Source organism: Apus apus, chromosome 2 (genome assembly GCF_020740795.1).
Source record: "Apus apus isolate bApuApu2 chromosome 2, bApuApu2.pri.cur, whole genome shotgun sequence".
NCBI classification, from domain to species: domain Eukaryota; kingdom Metazoa; phylum Chordata; class Aves; order Apodiformes; family Apodidae; genus Apus; species Apus apus.
Window position 1 is genome coordinate 12,326,488 of NC_067283.1, and position 26,741 is coordinate 12,353,228.

Below are 26,741 nucleotides of genomic sequence, written 5' to 3' on the forward strand. Positions count from 1 at the left end.
GTAAGTGGTCTTATAAGAATAAATAGTGAAAGTCTGTAGAAGCTCAAAAATCTCCCCCCTTCACCCAGAAAAACAACCCACAAAACAAACCAAAACAAAACATTAGGAAACGCAAGGGAGTAAGTAAGATTTTTGTGTGTGACCAGAAAAGACAAGGAGAACAAGCCTTAGCAGACTGAGGAACCAGACTTCTCTGCTTACTGCCAAGGCAACCATGATATGGACAGAAGGTGGGGCAGTTTTCATTCCAAACTGAGAGGATTCAGAAGATTTGAACTACTACTACATTGCAGACAATGCACAGACTAAACAAATTTTATCTGAAGATCTAAAAGAAAAGAAGGGATGACTGTATTTTGCTTATGCATTTCCAGGAGCCTTAGTTACAATGAAAATATTTTAGTTAGGTGTTTTCTTTTTATTTCTATTAGTATTTTTTGAAATTATATAACAAACTGACCTGTATGTCATTTTGCACCATGCATACTGGCACAGGATACTGCAAAAAAATTAATTTAGAAGAAGTCAGCTTAAGGCAACTCATGGATTTTCCATCTTGCCTATTTTTTATTTATTTATTTATTTTTGTAGCAAGTACTGTGGTGAATTACAAGCACTGGACATTTCTAAGGTCAGGAAAACTTCAAGATAAGTAGAGGGGTGTGAGTGACAGGAGTAAATGATACATTGCAGAAAATTAATAAATTCAGGCTACACTTTTTACATTTATTTAGGCTTAAATTGTGCATTTTTGGTTATGAAAATTAAGTGCTTTGTATTTTTAATGCATATATTTTCCTCTGAAAATGACAGTGAAAAATCACCTCCATTCACATGTTGGCGGAAAGGATCTAGACATTTGCTTCTAACTGTGAACCCTTTTATTCCCGGTCAACCATTTGGGAGAACATTATTCAGAAATCTTAGTGCCCACGTAGGAAGTAGATAGATATATAACCCAGCAAGAATCTCACTGCTACTGGCAGCTGTTGTCTTTGTATTGGCAGTGGAAGGGGTCTCACTTCTACAGGAGTTGCGCCTTTAGGGAAAAACTTCTGTGCTGAAGACACCAGAATAGCTACGATATCAGGCAGGCCTAAACTGGATTGTATGTCCCAGAAAAACATACTTGTCTCAGTTCATTATCTAGAAAAGAGAGATAAAATTAAAGATATATTAGGCCAGCACATTATATGGATAAATGAATATTGATTGTGACATTTATATGCAAGCCAGCATTAAAGCCAAAATGGACTCCTGTGACTGTAGTCTGAGCTTCTGTTTTACACAGGCCATTGGTCTTTTATGATTTAATTTCTCCTTTCAGCTCAATAATTCTGTTTGAATCAGAGTAAACACTTCAGAAAAATGTTCAGATTTTATTTTAATGTCCTCAGTGAGCCTCTCCCACCATCCACAACGAGTCGCTGCCACCAATATCTAATTAACCTTTTGGCAGAAGTTTGCAACTTATTTCTTGCTCTGGTTCAATGTACTTGCAAATGCTTATCCTTCAAATTCTCTACCATTTACTGATCAAAGCAGACTGCTTCAGGACCTTGCTGTAAGGCAAGTTTTCTGTTCCTCTGACCATTCCGAATGCTCTTCTTTGCAGTAGAATTCATATCAGAAGAAAATAGTTTTCTGCTTCTTCTCTGGGTTCCTCTTCTAAGAACCATCCCAATGACATCTTCTCTGTTATTTGCCACTTAACCTCCTTTTGATGTTTTTTTTACATTTCACAGGTTAAAAAAAATGCTTAATAACAAGAAGGAGCAGGATCAAAACCCAGTTAGTCTACAGACTGCAAAAACACACCAGTATGATAACCCCCTATGTGTGGCTGGTTAGTAATTAATCTGCATGTTCTACAAATAGCCTATGTTGATTTAGTACTGTTCTGGTTTCCTTGTGCAGCACAACAACCAACATCTTGCAGAAGCCTGACATGTTCTATCAGCCAAACTTGAATCTTTCCAATAACTTACTTGAAGCCCATTTGGTGAGATCTGCTTTCCAGAGATAAATGGTGGTTGGCACTGACTGCAAAGGGCTATTAAAAATTCTCTATTTGAGGTTGCTGGTTGATGATGAGAGATCACATCACCTGATGGTGTTGGTATTGGTATTCCCCTATTGGCATATGTAAGCAAACATTATAGTGTGGTTTCTTTTCATGATCCTTCATGAAGCTGTGAAATTAACTTTCCTCATATCAGCACAGGTACATTGTAAAGCTGGGAAGTAATGATGAGTAAGACATAAACATAGCCAAAATAAAATCATTAGAATGTAAACAAAGCATCTGAAACACTTGCATCTGCAATGCAAGGCCTGACAAGGCTAGACAAGCTCTCTGCAAAACTGCTGTCACTTCACATTCCCAATTGCAAAGTGAAATGCTGAACCAGATTTTCAGATGCTGAAATTTGATGCTACTCCACTGAAGCCATCCAATCTAGGAAAGAAGAAGAGCTAACTCAAAGGCAATACAGAACTTCTTCCAGTTGTAATGCAGACTCTACAATTGTCATAATCAGATCTGAAAATATAAAGCTGGGAGTTAGAAAGAACAGAAACCTTCCTCCTAAATAACAGAAAATATTGCCCTCATGTTCTCTAGTAAAGAATACAGAAGAATTAAGATAAATTCTTATTTCAGATTAACTAGGATGGTTAGTTATTATTTTGGATGGAAAATAGGATAAAAAATTGAAGAGGTTAGATGTAGAAAACCCGTCAGCCAAAATTTTTATTCATATTAAAGGAAAGTAACAATAAATTTCAAATAAAGGAACAAGTTCTCCAAATACATAAAACTGTGGTCTCCTTTCTCTTGGTTCAACAAAAACTCCAGTTCTTCAGCATGAGGCAGGGTGCTGTAACACCTGAACTGAAGAGATGTGTCCTCCTTGCTTTTTTGTTTACCTCTGGCCCTTGGTGATCGATCTTAATAAGAGAGTTTGAGTGTATTGTTCCCTTTGCTACTTTTCCTTCCTTCTCCAAAATCACATTATAACCTGGTGGTGAGGGTATTTTTTATAAAGTAGAAAACAGAATTCTGATCCTCCTCGGACTGACGAGAAAATTGAGCTGAGGTCTAAGATAGCCTGGTCAAGTAAAAAGCTATTAAGCCAGAGATAGGCAGCCAAAATACTTGTTTGTTTGTTGTTTGCTTGTTTTTTAAATAGAATGAGTCTCCACCTCATAGGCTACCTAACTTAGACTAGGAATGTGAAGAAGTGCTAGTCAAGTAGCTCTGTTTTAAAGACAGGCTGAAGCTTGGCACGTCACACATTCCCCCTTGATAGCATTGAGAAACTTCTGCTCACCGTTTAGGCTTTCCAGATTGTTTTAGATTGCACTAGTCCCTTTCCACTGACACTGAAAGGATGGGGAAGTATCTCATATCTGAGTCAACCTGCTGGGACTGAATTTTTGGGTGCTGAGAATTGTAAATTCAAAGTAACAAAGTACAAATTATGATTATTTTTCTTTGGGCTGAAAAAACACCTGCATTTGGCATTTAGGTATTTAAAACTTTTGAACTTATATTTATTAACTAAAATGATGGGGTACACTATTTTAAAAATACCTATGAGTAAGTTTCCTTTGGAACTTATTGTCTTCTAAAATACTTTTTAGATTATGGAGTTTAAAGTTGTTAGAGCAGCAAAATAAGCAAGATTTCCCTATTGCATGAGATTTGGTTCACTGGCCCAGCAGCTAGCAGGCCTGATGAAATCAACTCTGCTACGTGCTATTGCTTAGAGTGTTTATCAATACAGAATAAAGGAAATAATTTATAACGAGTCTCAAATGCTCTTAAGCTATTTATTCTATATTTAATATAATTATTTTTTTTTTTTAAGTCTTTGGTGACATCATGCATGTAAGGAAAAGTGATTACAATTGAGAGACAGTCCTTCAGAAAAATATCAAGGAGCATTTCTTCCAATGTAATGCATTGCTTAATATGTCAGCTACTCAAATTTCATTAAAGCTGATTCTATCTCCTGCCAAGGTTTATACAGAACTATGGCATGGCCAATGGTTACAAGAAAAGCAGCTGACAAAACTATTTAACTACAATAGACTGTGCAGCTACTGGAACTGCCATTAAATGTTCACAATATTTCTTTGTCAACATCACTGCTCTTTTTTTCCTTGTGAATTTTTTCCTGCCTGATGATCTTTCTGAACTAAGGAACTTCCAAATTTTCTTATATGTTTAAAATGGCCAACCTGGATTTTCTGACAATAAATATTCTTTAGTACAGAGATTTTTCTGGAAGGTTGAATTTTCTTTTTTTTTTTTTGTTTGCATATTTTTGTATTACTACAAAAGCAACAGTCACCAAATGCATGTATATATAGTACATAGGGGCAAAGAACAGAGTTAGCTTTTTTTAATTGTTATTGTCTCTTTCTTTCTAGTAGAATTGTAGACCCTTGGAAAACAAAACAAAACAAACCCATCAAAATTTCAATAGGGTTAACCCGATCTCCTTCTATGACCTGATGACCCAACTATTGGACAAGGGAAAGGCTGTGGATATTGTCTGTCTGGACCTCCAAAAAGCATTTGACACTGTTCCCCATGAAACTCGCACAAAAAAACCTGGCTGTTCATGGCCTGGATGAGCATACGATCTGTTGGATCAAGCACTGGCTGGACAGTCAGGCCCAAAGAGTGGTGGTCAATGGAGTCAAGTCCAGCTGGCAGCCAATCACAAGTGGTGTTCCTCAGGGCTCAGTGTTGGGACCATTTCTATTTGACATCTTTATTGATGTTCTTGATAAGGACACAGAGTGTATTATCAGTAAGTTTGCAGATGGCACGAAGCTAGGTGGGAGTGTTGATCTGCATGAGGATAGGGAGGCTCCACAGAGAGACTTGGATAGATTGGATTGTTGGGCTAATGTTAATGGTCTGGGCTTCAACAAGGCCAAGTGCCGGGTCCTGCACTTGGACCGCAACAACCCCAGGCAACACTCCAGGCTGGGGGAAGTGTGGCTGGAAAGTGTCTGGCAGAAAAGGACCTGGGGGTTCTAACTGACAAGCGGCGGAATATGAGCCAGCAGTGTGCCCAGGTGGCCAAGAAAGCCAGTAGCATCCTGGCTTGTATTAGAAATAGTGTGACCAGCAGAAGTAGAGAGGTGATTGTTTCCCTGTACTCAGCACTGGTGAGGCCACACCTGGAGTATTCTGTCCAGTTCTGGGCACCTCAATTCAAGAGACATATCGAGGTGCTGGAGCGAGTACAGAGGAGGGCAACAAAGCTGGTGAAGGGCCTAGAGAATAAATCCTATGAAGAACATTTGAAGGAGATGGGAATGTTGAGTTTGAGGAAGAGGAAGCTGAGGGGAGACCTCATCAGTTTCTACAACTACCTGAAAGGTCATTGTAGAGAAGTTGGTGCTGGTCTCTTCTCACAGGTAATTAGCAATACAACAAGTGGGAATGGCTTCAAGCTGCAACAGGACAGGTTTAGACTGGACATTAGGAAAAAAATTTTCACAGAAGAGTGGCTAAACCCTGGAATAGGCTGCCCAGGGAGATGGGGGAGTCACCATCCCTGGATGTGTTTAAGGGTCGTTTGGATGTGGTGCTGGTGGATTTGGTTTAGGGTAGAACTTTGTAGAGCAGGGATGATGGTTGGACTCGGTGATCCCAAGGGTCTTTTCCAACCTGAATAGAACCTTTGGGCTGCTGCTAATAACCATAGAAAATTTACACCTGGAAAAATAAAAAAAATAAGATACAATAAAATAAAATAAAAATCTCCTTCATTTATCAATGAGGAGCAAAAAAAGTGAGAATTCTAGCCTTTCGTTCAACTGTAGCCTATCTGCATTTTATCTGGTGACTTCAGAAATCCTTAGAAGCCTAAATAGTGTTGGACTTTTGGATAAGGGAAGACTTGAGAAGTTTCTCAGGGAAACTTGAGGAGGAGATAAAAGAATAGTGTACAAATAAGGAAAGTGTCTAAGACAAGTATGTTAGCCAACAATCCCTTCTATTGCTGCAAAGGATTCTATCCTGAAAAGATATGTAAAGAACAAGAATAGAGCTGAACATAAACTTGTGGACCTCTCTATCAATTCCTTATCCTCAAATCTTAGTAAGACACTGGTCCTTCTGGGAAATTTGTCAGATATTTTAAGGACAGATAACCAAATTGTAGAATCTCACAGTTCATGTGAAACTGATGCTACTTTACCCAAAAGAGTAGAAAGATTATGGGAATTATTTCTAATAAAATGGGAAAGGAATTAAATGGACAATAGTGAAACTATCTGGACAAGGAGGGTGTTGTTATTTATTTTCTATATACTTTCAATGTTTTTTTTGTTTGTTTTTTTTTAATTAAAAAGATTTTGAAATAATTATAGAGTACTTCAGAGTTTGGGGATTTCTGCAAATGCATGGATGCTTGATTCTCCAGTGGTTGTGGACTAGAACTAGCTAAACACTAGCTAAATTGCAGAGATCTTGCAATGAGCATCAGGTTGATAATGACCTTAACATATGCATGGTCTATGCTTGCAAAAAAAGCAAATTTTTTACTCCCTTGGGATTTTTATACAATATCTTACAGGAATTTTACAGAAAAGTGCAATTAAGGTTTGAAATTAAAACATATATTTTGTGTATTCTTTGTTGAGGTAGTATTACATATGAATCCAAGGCCGTTTCTTTTCACACTGCAAAACACAATTTCTCCTCTTTCTTGATCCCAAGTTTTTAAAAATTTAGTCTGGAATGGAGTGAAGACCTTCCTTGACCTAAAGCAACCTTTCCTTTCCTAATTTAATACCATTACTTCATCAACTGTTTGCCTTCACAATTTAGGACATTTTAATAAAATAATGTGTGGCAATATTGAGAACAGGGCTCCATTTCGAATCTAATTAATGCATTAGCATATAGCATGAACATATTGCAGTACTGAAGCCATAGAAGCCTGAAGACAAGCAAAAGACAGAACATTTCCCTATTGCATTCCCAAAAAGATGACAATGAAAAAAAAAATAATTTCAGAAATAAAGCTTTAAGAATGAGAGAAATATTTTAGGAAACACACATCATTTTATTTTTTTCTAAACACAATAATGACTGTCTTCAGTTCTCTTTAATCTCTGAGGTTTTTTGGCTCTCATTATTGGTCATGGCTCTTACCTAGGTTTGCAGCTGGGCCCTTGGCATTTTTTACTGAACATCATTCACTACACTATAGTAATTAACTAACTTGAACTCCTTGAACTCTATATATTGCTGCCACAAGGTAGCTGTGTAAGAAACCATGAATGAGCTGCTGAAGAAGATGGACTTGAAGTCAAGATCCTGGGGACTTGGCTGTTACCACAGTGTCACATGGAGCAAGATTTTATCATTCAGTAGACTCCTCTCTTACTTTGGAGTATTCCCAAGGTCTATCACAAGGCTGCTTCTCCCCAGGTTTCATCAATAACCTCTACTGAATATAACAGACAACTAGTCTTAAAAGTGAGTCTCAGAGGATATCACTACTCTCAACCAGAATCAGAAATACTACTTTTTGACTGTCAATCACAATGATAAATCATATCTCCCCAGTCTCTCCTCTCTACTCCATTTTTATATCACTTCTTTTTCCATGTAATTCATAAATCCTTACTTTCTGGTAAGTCTTTTATGTGACACTTTATCAAGTGCCATTTTATGCTTCTGATAATATAACCTGTATGTTTGACTCCCTTAGATTAGGTATTTCTGTGAAAGTAAAAGATTAATTTTTTATTTATTTACTTATTTTCAAAAATAAGGTAAGCTGGTTGGAAAACAACTGGAAAAGGAGAAAGGGAAGGATAACAAAGGGACAGATTCCAACAGTGGGAAACCCAAGGATCTGAACATAGCACTGACATGTATTTCTTGTACATTCAAAGTTTTCCATCAACCACAACCCTCAGGTCCCTCTCCACTGTGATGCTCTCCAGCCACTCGTTGCCTAGTCTATACTTACCACCAGGGTTGCCCAGTCCCAGGTGTAGAATCTGGCACTTGTCCTTGTTAAACTTCATGTGTTTGGTGACTGCTCATCTCTCTAACTTGTCAAGGTCTCTCTGCAGACCCTGCCTGCCCTCAAGGGAGTCGACACCTCCTCCCAGTTTTGTATCATCAGCAGATGGTGATACAAGTCCAGCATCCAAGTCATTGATGAAGATGACTTCATAAAAGTAACCCTTCTAAAACCCATCCTGCTCATTTTATGACATTCAGAAATAGCTGAAGGGACTTTTTACAAGGGCATGTACTGACAGGACAAAGGGGGCTGGCTTTAAACTGGAAGAGTGTATATTTAAGGTTAGACATTAGGATGAAATTTTTGAGGAATTGTAACAGAGACAAGGCCCTCTACCACCTGCCTGGAAGAAAAGGTTGTGTCAGGGAGCAGCAGCCCACATCCTCAGCACCTACTCGAGGTCATGGGTCCTGGCATCCAAACATACTCAGTTGTTCCTGCATGTGCCTGACCCAAGACACATGTATATCAGTCTCTTCAGACAAGGACCTGCCCTGTAGCTGTCAAGACAAAAAGACTCTGAAGATTATGGGTGAGGGCTTTCTAACCCTGTGTCTGTGTAACTCTGTTGATGGCAGTGTTGAGAAAAAATATGAGTATTGTCATTTGCAAACAAAACAAGTTTGATTTTAAATTTTTTTAGCATAATTGTGCCACACTTAAAAAAAAAATTTTCATATATTGTAAAGTAATTTGTTAATAACAGATTAAGCTTTACATAACAGGCAATCAAGAATCACAAGGCTATTTTTAGAATCAACACCCATTTTGCTTTAATCAACTTGCTGAATTGCTGGTTTGCAATATTTATTTATTTTTTGTAATGTCTTAAATTATTTTTAAAACTGAACCTTGATATATAATGCAATCACAAGATCAATGTGAAAGGACAGAAAATGTTCTGTAATACCGAGTTTGAATAATATTCCCAAACCAGGCAGTGGAGCACAGTACAAGTACCAAGACAGACCAGGCAGACAAAGAAAGAAAGAGAGCGAAAGTATCATGAAACCTATAAAGGCAGACAGGAGAAGGAGTGGTGCTTTTTTTTTTTTTAGTTAGGGTGGGGTTTTTTAAGATCTGCCTGTCTTTCCTCAGACACAGCACACGCTTTACAAGAAACTCTGCTCCTTCCCCTCTGCAAAGAAAAGGCCCGATATTAAATGCTACTAGATAATGTGACAAGCAGTATACAAAATCCTCAGTTAAAAAAAAATCACAAAGCAAACTTTAAATATGCAGGAAAAACTACAGCACAACAAATCCATCTTTTCTAATTTTCAGTTATTTCTAGAACAATCTGTTACAGTCCCCTTTCTCATGTATTACTGTACCAAGAATGACAAATCATTTCAATGGAATGACCATTACAACGTGGCACTCTACAGAGTGAGTCAGTACAGAACAAGTAGGTACTAACTAGTTTGCAACCAACATCAAGGAAATGCCATAGGCATAGCAACTGCAAACTCATTCTGAAAGCTCTGCTAGAGCGTGGCCTCAAATGTGACAGAAGCTTCTTCTCAAGACATTTCATCAGAAGGAAAGAATAAAAGCACCCTTGGGTGAGGGTTCATCTAGTAGCAGCACCAGAAGAAAAGTTAACTTACTTGAAAAAAAAACTCACCTTGAATATCAGATTTTGAGGCAGAAGATTTTAATTTTTCTTCTTGTTAAAAGACTGAGCAATTAATAATAATGATAATGATAATGATAATGATAATGATAATAATAATAATAATAATAATAATAATAATAAAAGTAGGAAAGGAGTGTAAGCAACTCAAAAAATATGCAAAAATAGTCAAGTGGATGAGCTTCCAGGCTTGCATATGTACCCTCAACTAAGAACAACTTTACAGCCAGACTACAAAGACCCTGACAATAGGGCTTAACAATAACGCATGCATAACCCTACCCTGGCAGTTTGACTGGCATTTCAGCATTACTTTATGTAACTGAGAGCCTTCCAATCAGCCAGAACAGTGGGATCCACTGAGGAATCATGATCAAGTAGCTATTAGGCCAAACGGTATTGTCAGAATTCCTCAATTTATGCAGCTTCTTTCAGAGAACTGAGTCTTGAAGCTTCCAAATATCAAAAGGGTTCAATATCGAATAGAACATGTATTTAAGGAAAATTGGCCCCCAAATTACTATGCTATTGTCATTTGTTCTTTTCCAGTTCACTTAGAGGGTAAAGTGGAGGCTATTTTTAAAATTCAATATGAAAAAAATGTACAACTGAAGTTTCTTTAGAAAAAAAGTTCATTTAACCAGCTGCATCTCTCTTTTGTGCTCTGCTCAGATGTTAACGTGAATTATAGCTTCCATTTCTCTCATGTTTTTTTGTTGTCTGTCATTTACGTTTTGGAAACCTTAGCACAATTTTAGGTTTGAACTGATTCGTACTCTTTTTGGCCAAGCCTGAGGCCCTCCAAACTCTTCTGGAAAAGTACCACACTCACAATCAACCTGGCAAAGGTCTGCCTGGATTCCTTTCAAGTAACACAAAAGCTGTGCAGCATGCCATTTAATGCCTTATCCTTTTCTCATTGAAGTCTGCTGCAGAGCTCCAATTGACTTTGCTGGGAGCAAAAAAGAACCTCAAATGCCAAACTGATTTGGCTACTGCTTTAATAAGGGGATTTTGCAGTAGGCAGGATAATCTATTTTTGTACAAGCTCAGCACTGGGATGACCGTGTATGCTGATGGTCTGCTTGTCTCCTGTCCAGCTGACCCATGCTCGCTGCATCCAGGAAGCCAACACTCAGTTTCTGTCTGCAGCACTGAGGCAGAAAAGGTTCTTGGATTTGAGAAAGACAACAACGTTTAACATGAGGGTAAATTAACATCCCACACACAAAGTTTGCATTTCACCTGGGCACTCCTCATGTAGAAGCTTGTCACGATCTGCTCTTTGAATATTAAGGGAACAGATCTGAGCAGTTTTTACCACACAAATTACCAGTTATATTGTACAGACTGGAGCTTTATGTGGCAAAGAAAAGTTATAAACTGTTCATGATACAATCTATGTTTTGCCTCATAAAGTAACTATTTATCTCCAGGAATAGTAAGGTAAAAGGACCACATTTAGGGAAGGTACATGTTACATTTCTCACCTGTATATAGCTTGCCTGGGAAATCACTTATCCCACCAGGAAATAGGTCCACTGACAGGTAGAAGCAGTTCCGTTCTTGCATGGATCCATTTATATCAGTATGAATGTGAGTACTAAGTTAAGGTAGAAAGACAGAGAGTCAAGCAAAATGTACAAATTTTACATTAACTCAGCATGGTAATGAATAACTATATTTATGAAGTACTATTCTAAAACGAATGGTGTTTAGGGTTCTGTAAGGAACATTTCTGAAACAGATTTTAAAATTAGCCAGATTGATTCTGCAAGAGATCAGTGGAAGATTTCCCTCTTCCCACTCCAGGGAACATTCCAATCACAGTTCACACACTGGAGCTGATAATGTTTCCACTTTTGGGAAAAAAAAATAAAATAAAAAAATAATGTATACAAGAAGACAAAATGAAGCTTGTTGCATCCTTTCACAAAATAAAAGAGTCCAGAGAGGAATTTTGATTAAAAAACAATTCTACGTGGAATAATCAGCACTTTTTTTAATTATTATTATTCCATTATTTATACAGATATGTACAAAATAGTTTAATATAAAGTCTCCCAAAACCTTCACAAAAGAGGTAAGTATCACTTGCAGTGGTGAGTAAGTGCATTTCAGTATTGTGGTCATGAAGGTTATGCCACCAGTTACAAAAACCTTGTCTGTAGTGGGTATTACATCAATTGTCATATTTTCTTTATTAGCCTCATGCAAACATGAAATCAGAGTCTGTTGATCCAGAGCTAAAAGTCCCATCACTTTCCCAAATGTGCAATGCAACCTATTTTAATTAATTTTATTGTCTGTCTCCTAGAGACAGGATGAAAGGGTTAGAAAAACGTTGGCACCTCCAGTTAAAGAGGCACTTGCATGTATACAGGGAGCAATGCAACCCACTAACTGCTGCCTCAGTGAGCTTGAATCAGCCATAAATGGCGCTGTGCTTGCTCATAATGCTGAAAGCTGTATTAGCTAATGTCAGAGGAGAAGAGTGACAGCCACGGGTAGTGCTGACTGGGTAGGAGCAAAAGCAGACTAGATTTGGGATCCACTTACAAATCTTAAGGTAATTATTCTTCAGTGAAGACATCATCTTCAAAATTATCTGCCCTTTATTGGGATTCACTTTGTCTCCCCTCCAATGAAGATAGCAGCGGGTGGTAACAGTTTTGGGAAGTGTTTTGGTCTATTAACAAACAGAATGAAAAGGCAATATCACAAATGAGAAAGCAGTACAGCTAGCAGCAAAAGCAAAAAGCAGCCGCTAACAAGCACTAGGCCCTAATATACAAGCAAGCCCCGTGGTAAGTCAGGAGCTTCTCAATTAATAGCTAAACAGGAATAACAGCTATAAATTTGACCGAGCACATTCCAATCAAACCTCATTATCTCAAACCCTTTAAGGCTCATGTTAGGCACCAAAAAAGACTGTCGTGGTTTAACCCCAGCCAGCAACTAATCCCATGCAGCTTCTCTCTCACTTTCCCCAAGTTGGCTGGGGAAGAGAATTGGAAGGGCAAAACTGAGAAAGCCCATGGGTTAAGAAAGACTGTTTAACTGGTAAAGCAAAAGCTGCACTAGAGCAGACCAAACTAAGGAATTCATTCACTGCTTTCCATTGTCTGGCAGGTGTTCAGCCATTCCCAGGAAAGCAGGGCTTCATCACAGGTAACAAGTGCCATTACTCCGAACATTCCCCCCTTCCTTCTTCTTCCCCAGCTGCTATTGCTCAGCATGAGATCATATGGTATGGTCAGTTGGGGTCAGCTGTCCCAGTTGTCCCCTCCCACCTCTTGGTGGGGTGGGGTGAGAAGCAGAAAAGTTCTTGACTCTGTGTAAGCACTGCTCAGCAACAGCTAAAACATCCGTTTTTTATCAGCTCTGTTTTCAGCACAAATCCAAAACATATCTCCATACTAGATACCAGGAAGAAAATTAACTATCCCAGCCAAAATCAGAACAACAAAGTACCCTTTTCATTAACAAATGTGAATGTTTCCTGAATTCAGTGGCAGAAGTTCCATTGTATCTGTCTTTCCAAAATGAGAAAATAATTATCAAAAGAATAAATAACTTTGTTTTTGAAAGGAGATTACAGTAAGTTTTCTTTTACTCTTGTAGCTGTGAAGTTTCAGTCTCCTCTTACAACTTTGTCTGTCTTGATCTCCAAGCAGAAGAGCAGGATGTGTAACTATGGTGATAATACTAGCTTGCAGAGAACCAAAGCTAAATTTTTATAGAATCATAGAATAGTTTGGGTTGAAATGGACCTTTAAAGGTCACCTAGTTCAACCCTGCCTGCAATAAGCAAGGGCATCTTCAACTAGACCAGGATGCTCAGACCCTCATCCAGCCTGACCGTGAATGTTTCCAGGCTGAGGCATCTACCACCTCTCTGGGCAACCTGTTTCAGTGTTCACCACCCTCATTGTAAAAAACTTCTTCCTTATATCTAGTTTTTATGTCCTCTCTTTTAGTTTAGTACCATTAACCCTCATCCAATCACTACATATCCTTGTAAAAAGTCCCTCCCCAGCTTTCCTGTAGGCCCCCTACAGGTACTGGAAGGCCACTATTAGGGCTCCCTGGAGACTCTTCTCTAGGATGAAGAACTCCAACTCTCTCAGCCTGTGCTCGTAGGAGAGGTGCTCCAGCCCTCTGATCATCTTCATGGTCCTCCTCTGGACTCAGTCCAAGCCTGTATTGCTACCGGCGTTGCCTTGACCCAGGTGCAGGTTTTTATCTGGCTTATTTCTTAGATAAATTCAAATAAAGACACATTCTATGAATAGAGGAAAAGGAGAAGTAAAGATTAGTAGTAACAGTAGTTTGGTTTAGTCATGTGGTTTAAAAGTTACACTCTTCCAATAATGCCATTAATTACCAGCTTAAAAGAAAGTGTAGGCATACAAAGAAGCAAAAAAAGTGATTAGGCCTATTGATTTTCATGCTGAACAACAGTGGACAAAAAGAGCTGTTAAATTTCCTTTTTCCAAGTTTTCTTGAATGGAAGACATTTATTTATTTTAAAAAAAATGAAGGTAAAATAACAGATACTCAGATAGTGTTAGATGTCAACTTCAAGAGAACTTACAGCTAAGGATCTGGGTGAAAAGGTCCTGCTTTGTCTCCGTTTTAATGAACAAGAGTCGATCAAATATTTTTTTTGCCTTTGAATGGTAATGGTCCTTTCCAAAAATACTGGTTACTTCTAAATAAAGCTATCACACATCTAAAACATTAGAGAATATGAAGATTAAAGTAGGATACCCAAACAAGGGTCATAACAACATCATTGTGTGCTGTGCCATGCAGCAATTTCTGCTGTTATATTGATCCACCCTTATCCTTGTGACTTATTCCAGTAATTTCACTGGAAATATATATGTGAAGCAAGAAACAAGTCTGAATATCTGTAAGAATTGCAAAGTATGTCATGCAGTGATTAGAGACAATCTTTTCTATCTCCAATTAGCCAGATACAATATTTTAGCATATTCTGAACAGGACTGTATTTGGCAATGTGCATAGTCTGTTTGAAATGTCTCAACAAGTCTCCAGTACAGAGCCTGAGAGATGATAAAAATCTCCCACAAAATTATTTATCTCTACTGCACAGATGGAAAAAAAGCTTTGTCCTTTTTATTTGGGACAGTTTAATCAGATGTCTTTGAATATACTGGATGGAACAAAGTAAGCTTAATAAACACGCACTGGCTGAAAACTTCTTTGTAATAGTTCTATATTTGTTTCCTTTTCTTTTCTTAATGCCTTTGAAATAAACCATTTGAAGCTCTGTGGTGTCTGAACTTCTCCTGCACTGAAGTGCATATAGAGATGAGAAGAAAAGCCAAGCTGACTATTGTGATCATGCTTTTCTTTTTGGCTTGAGAGATAAGGCTCCACAGAAATCTGCCATGTGGTACTGAATTTAAGAAGATGAGCACAGCAATGGCATGAAGCTTCAGGCTTTCAATAATGCTGCTATATTTATATGAAGATACAATATAGTAAAGGAAAAAGCCTTTGCCCCAATAAAAAACAGAGGGACTAATCCTGTACCACTGAGTACAATGAGCACATTCTTATTTACCTCAGCAGAATCAGAATGTAGCACAGAGAATTCTATGCTATGCTAAGTTGGTACACTCAGATATGAAGGTTAAAATAGACACTCAGTGCCAATGCCTCTGATGTTCACTTATTGAGACCCAGTAGGTTTTTATAGCACTTTTTTCCTTGATCTCTACAGCTTAAAATTTTCAACTAAGTAAAAATAGTCAGGCCTTGTTTGGTTTTTTGTTCCAAATGAACCAGATTCTGGTTTTGTTTACATTCAGTAAGTAATTCCCAAGCATGACTTAACTAAAGTAAATAGTTTTACCTACATTTAAAAACATGCCTAACGAATGTATGCACATATATATGTATATGTGTAAACACATATAGCTTTATTTGTGTATATATAGTTATATGCAAATGTGTAAAATACATATTGAAAATGAAATTGTTTTATACATGTTGCCAGCCTTCTAAGTTTTTTAACCTGTGATACAGTTACAAGAAGTATTTGAGAAATATATATATGTTCTAGCTGTAGAAAGATGTTAGTTTTCAGATCTTTCTAGCAATTAAAAAATATGTAAGCAGTCAAGGAGTCAGCAGCAATTCCTTTTCCACATTGTCTGAATGATGTTGGTTTAATCCAGGGATGGAAATTATATTAGAAAGAGCCACACTACAACATGGAAGAATTTGAACTCCAAGTGTTTTTCAGTTCTGTCTATGTGGTTTTCTTAAAAATACAATATATAAAATCAACAATCAAAATGTTACTAAACAATAGATAATTTAAAATTATTTTTATAAGCATTTTATCAGCTTTCAGTCACCACTCATTTTTTGTTTAATGCAAATTGATACTGTAAAACACACACTGGTTTTAATGTTTCTTCACAAAATTATGATAGAAGATTAATAACATGGCAATAGAGAGGGGCAGTTTTATTCTTTCAGTTAGTAAACCACTCTAGTATTGTTTATCTGCTCCATAAGATTTCTAGCTGTAGATGTATTTCCTGAAATATAGGAAATTACATAAAAACACAAGAAAAAACTTCTTTACTGTAAGAGTTATTGAGTTCCAAATCATAGCCTTTGAAAATCTAGATAAACCAGATCTTTGAATAGCCAAGGGAAAGGGAAAAGAAAAGAAAAATAAAACAAGAAACAACAACAACAAAACAAGTGAAAACAAATAAAAATAGGTCACAAATATGAAATTTGGGTATCTGTTATCTGTTTATTCTATATCACTGCTACTACTAGTGTATTAGTGTGTAGAGGACATGTTTGTAGGGTTGGAAGTAGGAAGATTATTTTAATTATTTGATTTCATCATCTCTACTTCAGGATAATATTAATAACTGACACCATTTTACATGTTCATGCATACAGTCCACAACTCACAACCTACCGAGTTATGAAATTAGCAGTCAAATTACCCAAGTTTCTGAGGATGCGAATTTCATGCAGGAAGACAGCTGGTGGGCTTTGAAGAAATATGTGCATTAAATTTCAGAAAATCAAGGAGGGATGCTTTGTTGAGAAAGAAGCGCAAAATTGGCTGGTGGAAGCAGGCTCTCCTCTATTTCAGCAGTCAGGTCTAAAGGAAGTGGGAAGTATCCAGAGGATATAAGGTTAAGCTTATTTTAGAGCCCCTCTCCTGAACTTGTGGTGACTGTATATGCAGAAAAATGGGTTCTAAAATAGACTTCCTCTTATATCACCTGCATAAACTGTGTATAATAAGCTTAATTTGCTTAATTTGCAATTACAAGGTTGTTGGGCTGGTTGTCCATAAACCACCTGTAGTGTATATGAGACCAATGCAAATAAGAACAGAATATATGATTCTAAAATGTGAACAAAATGAGACTGAATCATTACTTCCTGCTAATAAATTTCTTATCTGATTGAATTTGTTTTCCATCACTTATCCAAGAAGTTTTACATTTTTCACGAGCCATGCAGAGAGTTTGATTTTTTATTTGCCAGTTACAATATCCATAGGCCAAATAACATCTTGCCCTGTAAATGACCCCTCTGCAATGGATTCTTAGCAAAGCACAATGTTATAAGGATATCTGTGTTATAATCTGAAGGCCTGACATATAGCCAATGATCTTTAATCCTAGGTTTATTTGATGCAGAATCACATACAGGTGCAGATTTCATCTTAGTCACGAGTGGGCAGAAGACTGTTTCTGTTAAATTAGGCAGACCACAAAAAAACAGAGTTTATGCTCATTTTATGTTCATTCTGGAACAACAAATAGTACTTGGTTTGCCGCAAAATTATAATAGTATGGATAGACTATTACACTTAATCTCATCCAGGTCTTGAGCTGTATCTACAATGACCATCTCAAATACACTTTCTCAAACTACCATCCTATTTGTCTTAGCCCTTTCTGTACCAGAAACTAGGAATTTATTTGCTATTGATTGTCAGGGCTGAGGTCACCGATGGGTCCCCATGTCTCTCTCCAGCCCACTGGGGCCTCCTCCTTCATCCCCATGGCCCAGGACACCTTTCAGCCCCCCAGGGCTGTCTGCAGGAGCTGCTGGTGTCCAGCTCCCCACAGTGCTGCTGCCCTGCCCAGCCACGGGCGCTGCCAAGCTGAGCACACCTGTGGGCCAAAGTCTCAGCCCAGGCTGGCCCAGTCCTGCCCAAAGGTGATACCTAATGCCCAGGGCTGGGGCTGACCTCACTGCCCACAGGCTGCCCCACTCCTGGTTGGGCCTAGGACAGGTCCTGTCTGTCAGGACCTGTGAACACACTTCTTCCAATGCATAGGATCAGAAAATCATAGCATGGTTTGGGTTGGAAAGGACCTTTAAAAGTCACCTAGACCAACACCCCTACAGTGAGCAGGGGCATCTTCAACTAGATCAGGTTGCTCAGATCACTGTCCAACCTGACCTTGAAGGCCTCCAGGGATTGGGCATCTACCACTTCTCTGGGCAACCTGTTTGGTGTTTCAACACCCATACTGTAAAAAATGTCTTCCTTATATCTAGCCTAAACTTGCATTGTCCATGAACTGTTCACTTCTTGTTACTTCTCATGTGTGGTGATCAAGGATCATAATTTCTCCTTTGTGCCTGGATGACAAACTGTAAACAGAACAGTTTGTCATTGCAAAAAGAGAGGAAATGAATATTAAATATGTCCTTATTGGACACAAATAATGCTTTTACTGCACAGTCATTCACTGTCCACACAGAGAGTCACCTGACCTCAAGTAGTCACATGAATAAAAATCCATTGGGAAAATAATGTGAAAACAAGTATAAAGAGGAGCAACCCAGACAGCTGAACTTGAACAGCTCTTTGAAGTGTGTCAGAGCACCTGCTCTGTGGGGGAGCGTGCTGCCAGTGCAGGAGCAGCACCCACGTACCAAAGAGCATCTGCCCCAAGGGCAGCCAGTCACTGGCAGGTGTCTGCTGCTTTTGTCTAAAACATGTTAGTACAAGATGCATTGAGCATATCACTTCAGGTTCTCAAGCTCTCTCTCTACTGACAGAATTGTTTTCTGTATCTACAGAGAAAAAAAGTATATTTTGACTGCCAGAATGTGTAAGGTGTTCTATACATGAGGAACATTTTTTACCTCCATCAACTCTCACATTTTACACACAGAAGTTTCTGAATAAGACTCCTTTTTAAAAGAGAATATCCAGTGAATATTAACAAGGAAAAGATAATGTTTGTTAAACTTGTTTTCAAATGTTTTTAATGAGGCTACATGTTTTCAGCAAGGCAAATGTATCTGATGGTACACAGAATTTATAAACACTGAAAATGATCAGGAAATTCCAAACTGAAAAGAACATCCATATCTTTGCAGGTGAAGGCAAAAAAGTAAGTTTTTAGCATGTTTATAGTACCCTCTCATGGAAATAGGAAGCACTACAAGTTCCTCCTGACATTTATTTCATTAAAGATAGTAAAGATGTATTTTGATACTTTTGTAATTTCATACACAGCTGAATGAAAAATAGTTTTAAAAAAGCTTGGAAGCTTTGTACACACACACAAAAATGTTAACAAATAGAATGACCTGTTATGTAGGACCGGCTTGCTCAAGAACACAAAACACAATATGAGTTCTTTCCAGGTAATTAAGAAGTAACCTTCCCAAAAACGCAGTTTTGGTCTTCTTATTTTATATTGATCCTTTCTTTATTTTTGTTTCATAAGAACTAGAAAAACAAGCTATTTTTTAATATGCTATTTATTAGATTACCTATCAGTATTCATCGTACTTGTTTGTTCAGATGAATCATTAACATCCCTCAGAAACACAGGTCAAAATTGCAGAATGTCAAGAGATTTTCATGAAAATGTAAAAGAAAATTAGCTTTAACAATCAGTATTACTTTCAATGTTTAAAATACCACAGAAAATGTGCCATAATTTCTTTTTCCTTCTCACTGACTCACAAAACACTTCAAAATTTACTTTCATCACTAATTGACAGGTTATTGAGATACCATTTTACATACTAACATTAGAAGGGTGAATATTTTTGAACTCTGACTAAAACTCCATTTAGAAAAGCTATTTATAAAAGAAAAGTCAGTGCATTACTTTACTTTGTTGTGGTAGATAGGCCCTGCTCTATAAAGCATTCAAGCTGTTGCCTAAATCTTTTTTCTAGGAAAATGTCATAAACAGATAACTAAGTATCACTAAACCACCAACAGTTACAAGCAAACAGAAACTTCGAATATATTGCTAATTGTTGAACTAGGAACAAATTGTATTTATGACAAAAAATAAATACCCAAAATTTTTTAAATCCCGTTCAAGACTAGTCAGAGAGAAGGAAATTGCTTGCTTTTGATTTGAGCTCATATTCCTTGCAAAAAGCGCTTTTATAGTTATTAGATTGGGAAATGTACATCTACTTACCCACAAGACACTGAAAAAAAAAAATAAAAGAAGAACAAAACATGTATTTTACTCACATTCACACCTTTCAGATTCATAGTGGCCCATCATTTGAATTGAGATGACATTTATACCATTAGATGTCAGCCTTTAAAGTGAAACTTCAAATAAACTGAAGAGAGCAGTTTTAGTGTTGTGGTCACAACTATATCCTGTTGGCCAGGATATCCCTCCTGCTCTTGCCTGAGAATTAATGAAGAAAATCTATGTCAGGATTATCTAAAGGTATTAATTACATATAGTAATATAATCATAGAATGTTGTGGGTTGGAAGGGACCTAAAAGATATCATCTAGTTCCAACCCCCCTGGATGCACAAGGACACCTCCCACTGGATCAGGTTGCTCAGAGATCCATCCAACCTGGCCTTGAACACTTCCAGGGAGAGGGCATCCACAACTTCTCTGGGCAACATGTTCAAGTGCCTCATCACCCTCACAGTAAAGATTTTTTTCTTAATTGCTAAACTAAGATAATCTAATAGCTCACTACTGTTTAGTACAGTAATCTGGCTGATCTTTGAGTAAGTAAATAGAACAAAATGGCTATTTTTAAATTGCCACGTGTTAGTTTTTTGCTGGCTTAGAGTTGACTCTGCTTCTCCAGGAAGCTGACAAAAAACAGAAATGGTGCATGGGAAGAAGTTTGTACCTAAGTGTAGGGAAGAGGGCAGCAGCCAGGCACTAGCACAAGAGTGAGCTGTTAGATCAGCGAACACATGTTGTTAAATTCACCCTGACAGAGAATTGCCCATCAGCATACATTCACCTCCCTGTTTATATTGCAAAGATTACACTGCAAGATCTATGAGAGGAAAGATCAATCAAAATATACATCCTACACGCTCACCTAATCCATTTGCAGGTCAGCAGAAAAAAAGGAAAGGCAATGAAGATTTACTTTATGCTACTAAGCACAGTTCCATGAAAAATACTGTGACAGAAAATAAAGAAGTAGCCAAGTGATCAAGTCATTCAGGAAGTGGTCAGCAAAGCTGTATTAACAGGAACAGGAATATTAGAATTAATGAAAACTGATTATGCAGAAACCCTGGGAGCTCTGGAGTTCCTAGAAAAGATAGAACTGTAACTTTATTCAATAAGCTCAAGTCATTTAATCTTGGTTATGAGTTCATCACCATAGAATGTACATGCCTGGAAAATTAAATGAAGGAAGTACATCATCTGTGGAAGGGGTTGTAAGGAACTTAGCAGAGCTAACCCACTGAAATCTATGAGTGCCAATATTTGGAGAGACTCATAATATTCAGTTATGCCATATGCATGTAAGAAAAGAGCTTTCTATATTGAAATGACATCTAGGCTAGAGAACAGGCCTGATGCTTCTCTTATACATTTCAGTTATGAATGTGTGTGGAAGCCACAATTACCAGTGAAGCTCCATTTCTCTAGGTCCTTAAAGAGCTCAATAGGATTTAGATCAGTCTGCTGAAAAGCCCAGAAGTAAAAACATACTGTCTAAATTTCACAGATTGTTAAAGAACAGTTTCATTGTCATGTATTTAAAGTGCAATGGATAAGGGCACAAGTAGTTTCAAATCTGCTTGTTAAAAGAAAACTTCTCATATGCTTTTACAGTGAAGAAATATATATTTTTTAATTGATTAACAGGTGTGCTGCTTCTAAAATAAGTGCAACATTTTACAATATTTTTACAATATATCCCTTAAAATTTTCTTGTACTTTACAGTGCATAAAATCAAAATTAATATATAGAATTATAGTGTATTGCCCAGGGTCCTGGTGTTGGTATGCTCCCATAACTGGCATCCTCCAGTTCTTACCATGAAAGCCAGTTAAAACTATCTTGGTGAAATAGCCAAATAACACTTTTATAGCTCATAAATCAAAACACGTTTACTTACTTACCTGAAGAAAATCAGTTTTAGCTATGCAACTAAGATCTCAGCAAATTCTAGGTCAAGGCTTTTAGACTGAATGCTCACGAGTCACATCACATAATGAAACATCGAGAGAGTCATTTGTTGCAGCAAGGGCATGCAAGGGAAAATTATTTAAAAGGACTTATTTTTGAAACATAGTTGTCTACAATTTGAGAGTGATGTTAACCTCCAATACAGGTGCTTTCTTTTTACTGTCCACATTCAAAAATTTAATCCAAACTGTAACACACAGTTACCTGTCTGTTAACAAAAACTACATGCAAACCAAAAGAAGTTTTGGAAAAGTAAATAAGATGCTGTTGCAGCCATTGAAAAGGGAACGGGAAGGAAATTATTATTGTACAAATGTTACACTGAGAACCAAAGGAATTCTAGAAGATTGAGTATGTGTGTGTTCTTACAGTGAAGACAAGACTACTCAGCAAATAAAAATACCAGCTGTTGCATTCTGACTGAAATACAAAGGAGGTGCCTGAGACTCTCACTTTACATAAGAGTATATGAGTAAGCTGATGAAATAACATAAAAACAAAGGAAAGTTTAAAGGTTTGGAACATAATCAGATTATCATGGTATGAAAAATTGGGAAAATATACTTTTTTTAATTTTACATTCTTCAGTCATTTATATGTTTTTTTTAAGAAGAATAATGAGGTGATTGCTTGTAGAGATATGCTTGGATTTTTAGGAAATCCAATGATTGTTTAAGAAGAAGATGTCAGAAGTCAGGTCCCCACATCAGAGAAGAATATTAAGGAAATCAGATCTTCAGCAGCATTCCCCCTTATAGACATCTAAATGTAATTAGGATCATATTTGGATTGCAAAGTTCTAGAGATAGCTGGACATAGATGACATGGATGTTGACACCACAAAATGATCAAATCCTGCTGCTGAAGGTAATGGAATACACCATTTTCTGGATCAGATTTATAAAATATTTCTTCCTTGCCTGTGAAGAACTAGTAGAAGAAAACCTGCTGTTGGTAGCCTTCAATTTCTTATATTGGTACAAAACCTTCACTAAAAAGTAGTTAGGTTACATTTTCTTAAGGTGAGTGTTAAAGGCAATATAGGAAAAGGTATCATTTTATGTTTGGTTTTACTATGTGCAGAACAGAACCACTGCCAGTACATCCCTTACCTTTGTCTTAGAGGGTATATTCACCCCTTTCCCTGCTGTATAAAAGGCTCTGAGTGCGAGGTCTGACTTGGATCTCTCCCTTAGGAAGAAATCATCATAAGGCAAGGAAAGCAAAATTTGTAATCTTGAGCTACACCAGCTAACTGAACAAAACCAGAAAACAAATAAATGCACAGACAGATCATCAGTAGTTTTAAACTGCTAACATGTGTCCTGGCTTGGTTTTGACCTGCACTGACTGGTGCTCTGCAAGGCAATGTGTGGATGCCAGTCAGGAAAGAGGGATCACAGGCAGGTAACTCTGTACCATGATGATTTATTGAGATTCATCAATACACAGATTATTCTGACTCATTAATATTTTTTTTGTCACTTTTGTTTTTGTTTTTGTTTTTGTTTTGTTTTGTTTTGTTTTGTTTTTCTCCTTTTGATCTGATGTAATATATAGAAATAGTGATTTAACAGTAATCAGAAATATATGCTGTGGTTGGAGAAAATTATTGACTCTATTTCTGAGCTTATTTCTGGTCTGCCAAATTAGAAATTTAGACTGGCCTAAGCATTTTGAGAAAAAAAAAAAAAAAAAAGATAGGCACCATAAGCACAGAGTTCCATGTAGCTGCTTGCATTACTTGTGTTCAAGATTTTGCTTTCCATTTACAGCATGTGGAGTGCTAGTCAGATCTCAGATTTTCTCTTTTCTTCCCAACACTAGAAATGGGATCAAGTGTCTCACTGACCTCTTGAAATATATGTGAAATGTAACTCCAACAAACTGTGCATGTCATGTACAATAAGGTTCTCAGCTTGGAGTCGGGCTGCGAGAAGAGAAATTGAATGAAGTTTCTCATACTATATCAAATTTAACAGAATCCACCTGATCGTAGAAGAACCTGCACAGATTAACAAAAGAATAACAAAGAAAAGAAGCTCATAAAGTAGAGTAACACATAATCCAGTAAGAATCAGCTAAGAATACTTCTTTGTTTCACATATTTAACAGCTTTGGTGTTCTTTGTAATGTTGGGAGCGCACATTAGATTAGCCTGCTGGGTATGTTTGTCTTGAGTGACCTGGCACATAGAAAACAACTAATCCAAGCTATATTGTTATTCCTCCATAAGAATGCTGATAAACTCTCCATTAGGACTGTGAGCCCCTCTAGGCTCTTTCTGTTTCATTGTTATTTAATCCTAAATGAAGTATGTCTTATCAACTCATTCCATGCCGTGACCTTGGTCAAGGTTAGATGAGGGTCTCACTACAAAAGAGCAGGAGGCAGAAAAAAGCATTATTTTTCCTTGACAGACCAAGAAAGTAGTGATGTACATGGAGGCAAAAATTCTTCACTGCAAATACTTTTCCCTATGTATGTTCCATTTATTCACAAAGATAGTATTTTTATTCTGCAGTATTTAAAAATACTGGAACATCATCTAGGGTTTTTCTTTCCTATACTTTTAAAAAATGATATTAAAGCAAGAATATTTTTTTTTTTTTAGTAAATCCTGTTTATGTTAAATCTATTTAAATTAATGCCACTCTTTTTTCAAATGTCTTTTAGAGTCAAAGAAGAAAGCGAATCACATATCAAAATTACCCTGCATGCTATTATCAGCAGAGATGAGCCAGCCCTCCTACTGCTTTTTGATGCATCTGTCTAGTGAAGAGGAAAAAAAAGAAAAAAACCCTACACTGAGAAACTTAGCAGATCCCAACAGTTTGTAAAAACCAAGAATTAGATAAAAATTACTATTGGGAAGTGTGTAACAGGACTGCAGCCCCACTATATGCTTTCCCTTATGGCAATGAAAGTCTAAGCAAATCTCTATTTGTATGTTGTGTTTTCAGATTAATCAGCTATGGGACGGAAAAAATACACCCACTATACTGGGGATAACCTGGTTCACTACAGTGAAACAAAATAAGGGCAGTAAACTGCTAAACTGTTGCAGTTTTTAAGAATACTGTCACTTTTTGCTAAAGGGAAAAGCTACAACACATTTTATTTCATAGACTTGAAGGCTAATTGCAACTTGAAAGCTGTGGGATTATGATCAAAGGCATCACCAGGGGTATCTTATTTGTGTTAAACTACCTTGAGCAACCTTGCTGACTTGTGCAACCAAAAATAAATCACAATAAAAGCTGTTTGGTTCAAGTGATTTCTAGCATTACTAGAATCAAGACTGCCAGTTTTGAAGTCTCTGTAATTTAGGATTAGTTTATTCTGTCCTTATTAAAAATGAGGTATGCTTGAGAAGTGGACTTCAGTACTTTTCCTACCTAGTATATTCTTCAATTTGTTGGTTGGATATTGTCCAACAATTTTAATTTATTCCATGCTCATAAGTGACAAAGCTCTGTCAACAAGATAAATGAAGAGAACTAAAAGAGAGAGGTCATGCTAGGAAAAATATCTGAAATTATTATTTTGCCAAAGTACTTAATCAGGTTGAACAACTACATCATTTAGAATCTTTATCTTAGCTGTCCCAGCAATGTCTCACTGTCATGAATGGGTGGAAGATGATCTCAGAATCAGAGCTCTGGGAATCAACCACTCTTGCAAGTAAAGCAAAGCTTTTCTACAGTCTGATATTCGAATAACAAATCATTCATAAAATTATCTGCTCTGAAACAAACAAACAAACAAAAAGTAATAAAGTTTGAAGAAAATATCTAAAAGCACCAGGGGGTCATGGTAACTGATTCACTAGGTCTTTGAGAAACCTCTACTTGAATTGGACCTGCAACTGGCAGAGGACCATGATGCTCCTGTTAGCAACAGTGGATCAAATTGCAGCTTCTTGTCCTCTGTTGTCCTTCCCTTTTCAGCCTTTATTTATCTAGCCAACCAGATTTTGCCTCCAGACTCACTCTTTGATCACCTACTTCATAAAGAGGGCAATGAAGACCTACTTAATTATGTTGTAAGAACCCTATCTGTGCAGTCCTAATACTAGGTCCTTTGTGACTCATTATTATGAAAGCCCAGCTGCCCAATAATTTTGGGCTCCTGAATGATATTTGCCAAGGAAGTATCTGTGTCATGGAATGAGGCAGTGGAGAGATGTGGACTGTTAGACCACATGGCAGAACACAGCATTGGGTAGGCTCAACCAGTTAAAGTCAGGAAAACCCACACGTAAGCATATAAATACTCTATCTGTATACTGAGTTCTTGCAGAAGATTTCTCCATGCATGAATCAGAAGTGGTCAGTTTAAGAGAGGTTCAGGACTGGGTGAGTCAGAGGGCTTGCAGAGTGGGAATTGATATTATATAAAAATCTAAGTTATTTCATGCAAATGGACATCTATCTGAGTGAAATAAAAAAGTGTGACTATAAACAATACTTGATTCAGGTATAATACACCAAACAGCTGTCTCTAAGGACAAAGATTTTGATTTACTAGAAACAGAAAACTGACACTGCTTCTTTG

General features: G+C 37.2%; 1 long non-coding RNA gene across 1 annotated transcript; it reads right to left on the bottom strand.

The window, feature by feature from the left end:
• Window positions 1–717: 717 nt before the first annotated feature.
• Window positions 718–12,428, bottom strand: LOC127381350 (uncharacterized). The gene is made up of 3 exons (XR_007888702.1): window positions 12,265–12,428; window positions 11,196–11,308; window positions 718–1,146 (listed from the first exon to the last, which is right to left on the bottom strand). It is a non-coding gene; the product is annotated as an uncharacterized LOC127381350 (long non-coding RNA).
• Between the last annotated feature and the right edge of the window lie 14,313 nt (window positions 12,429–26,741).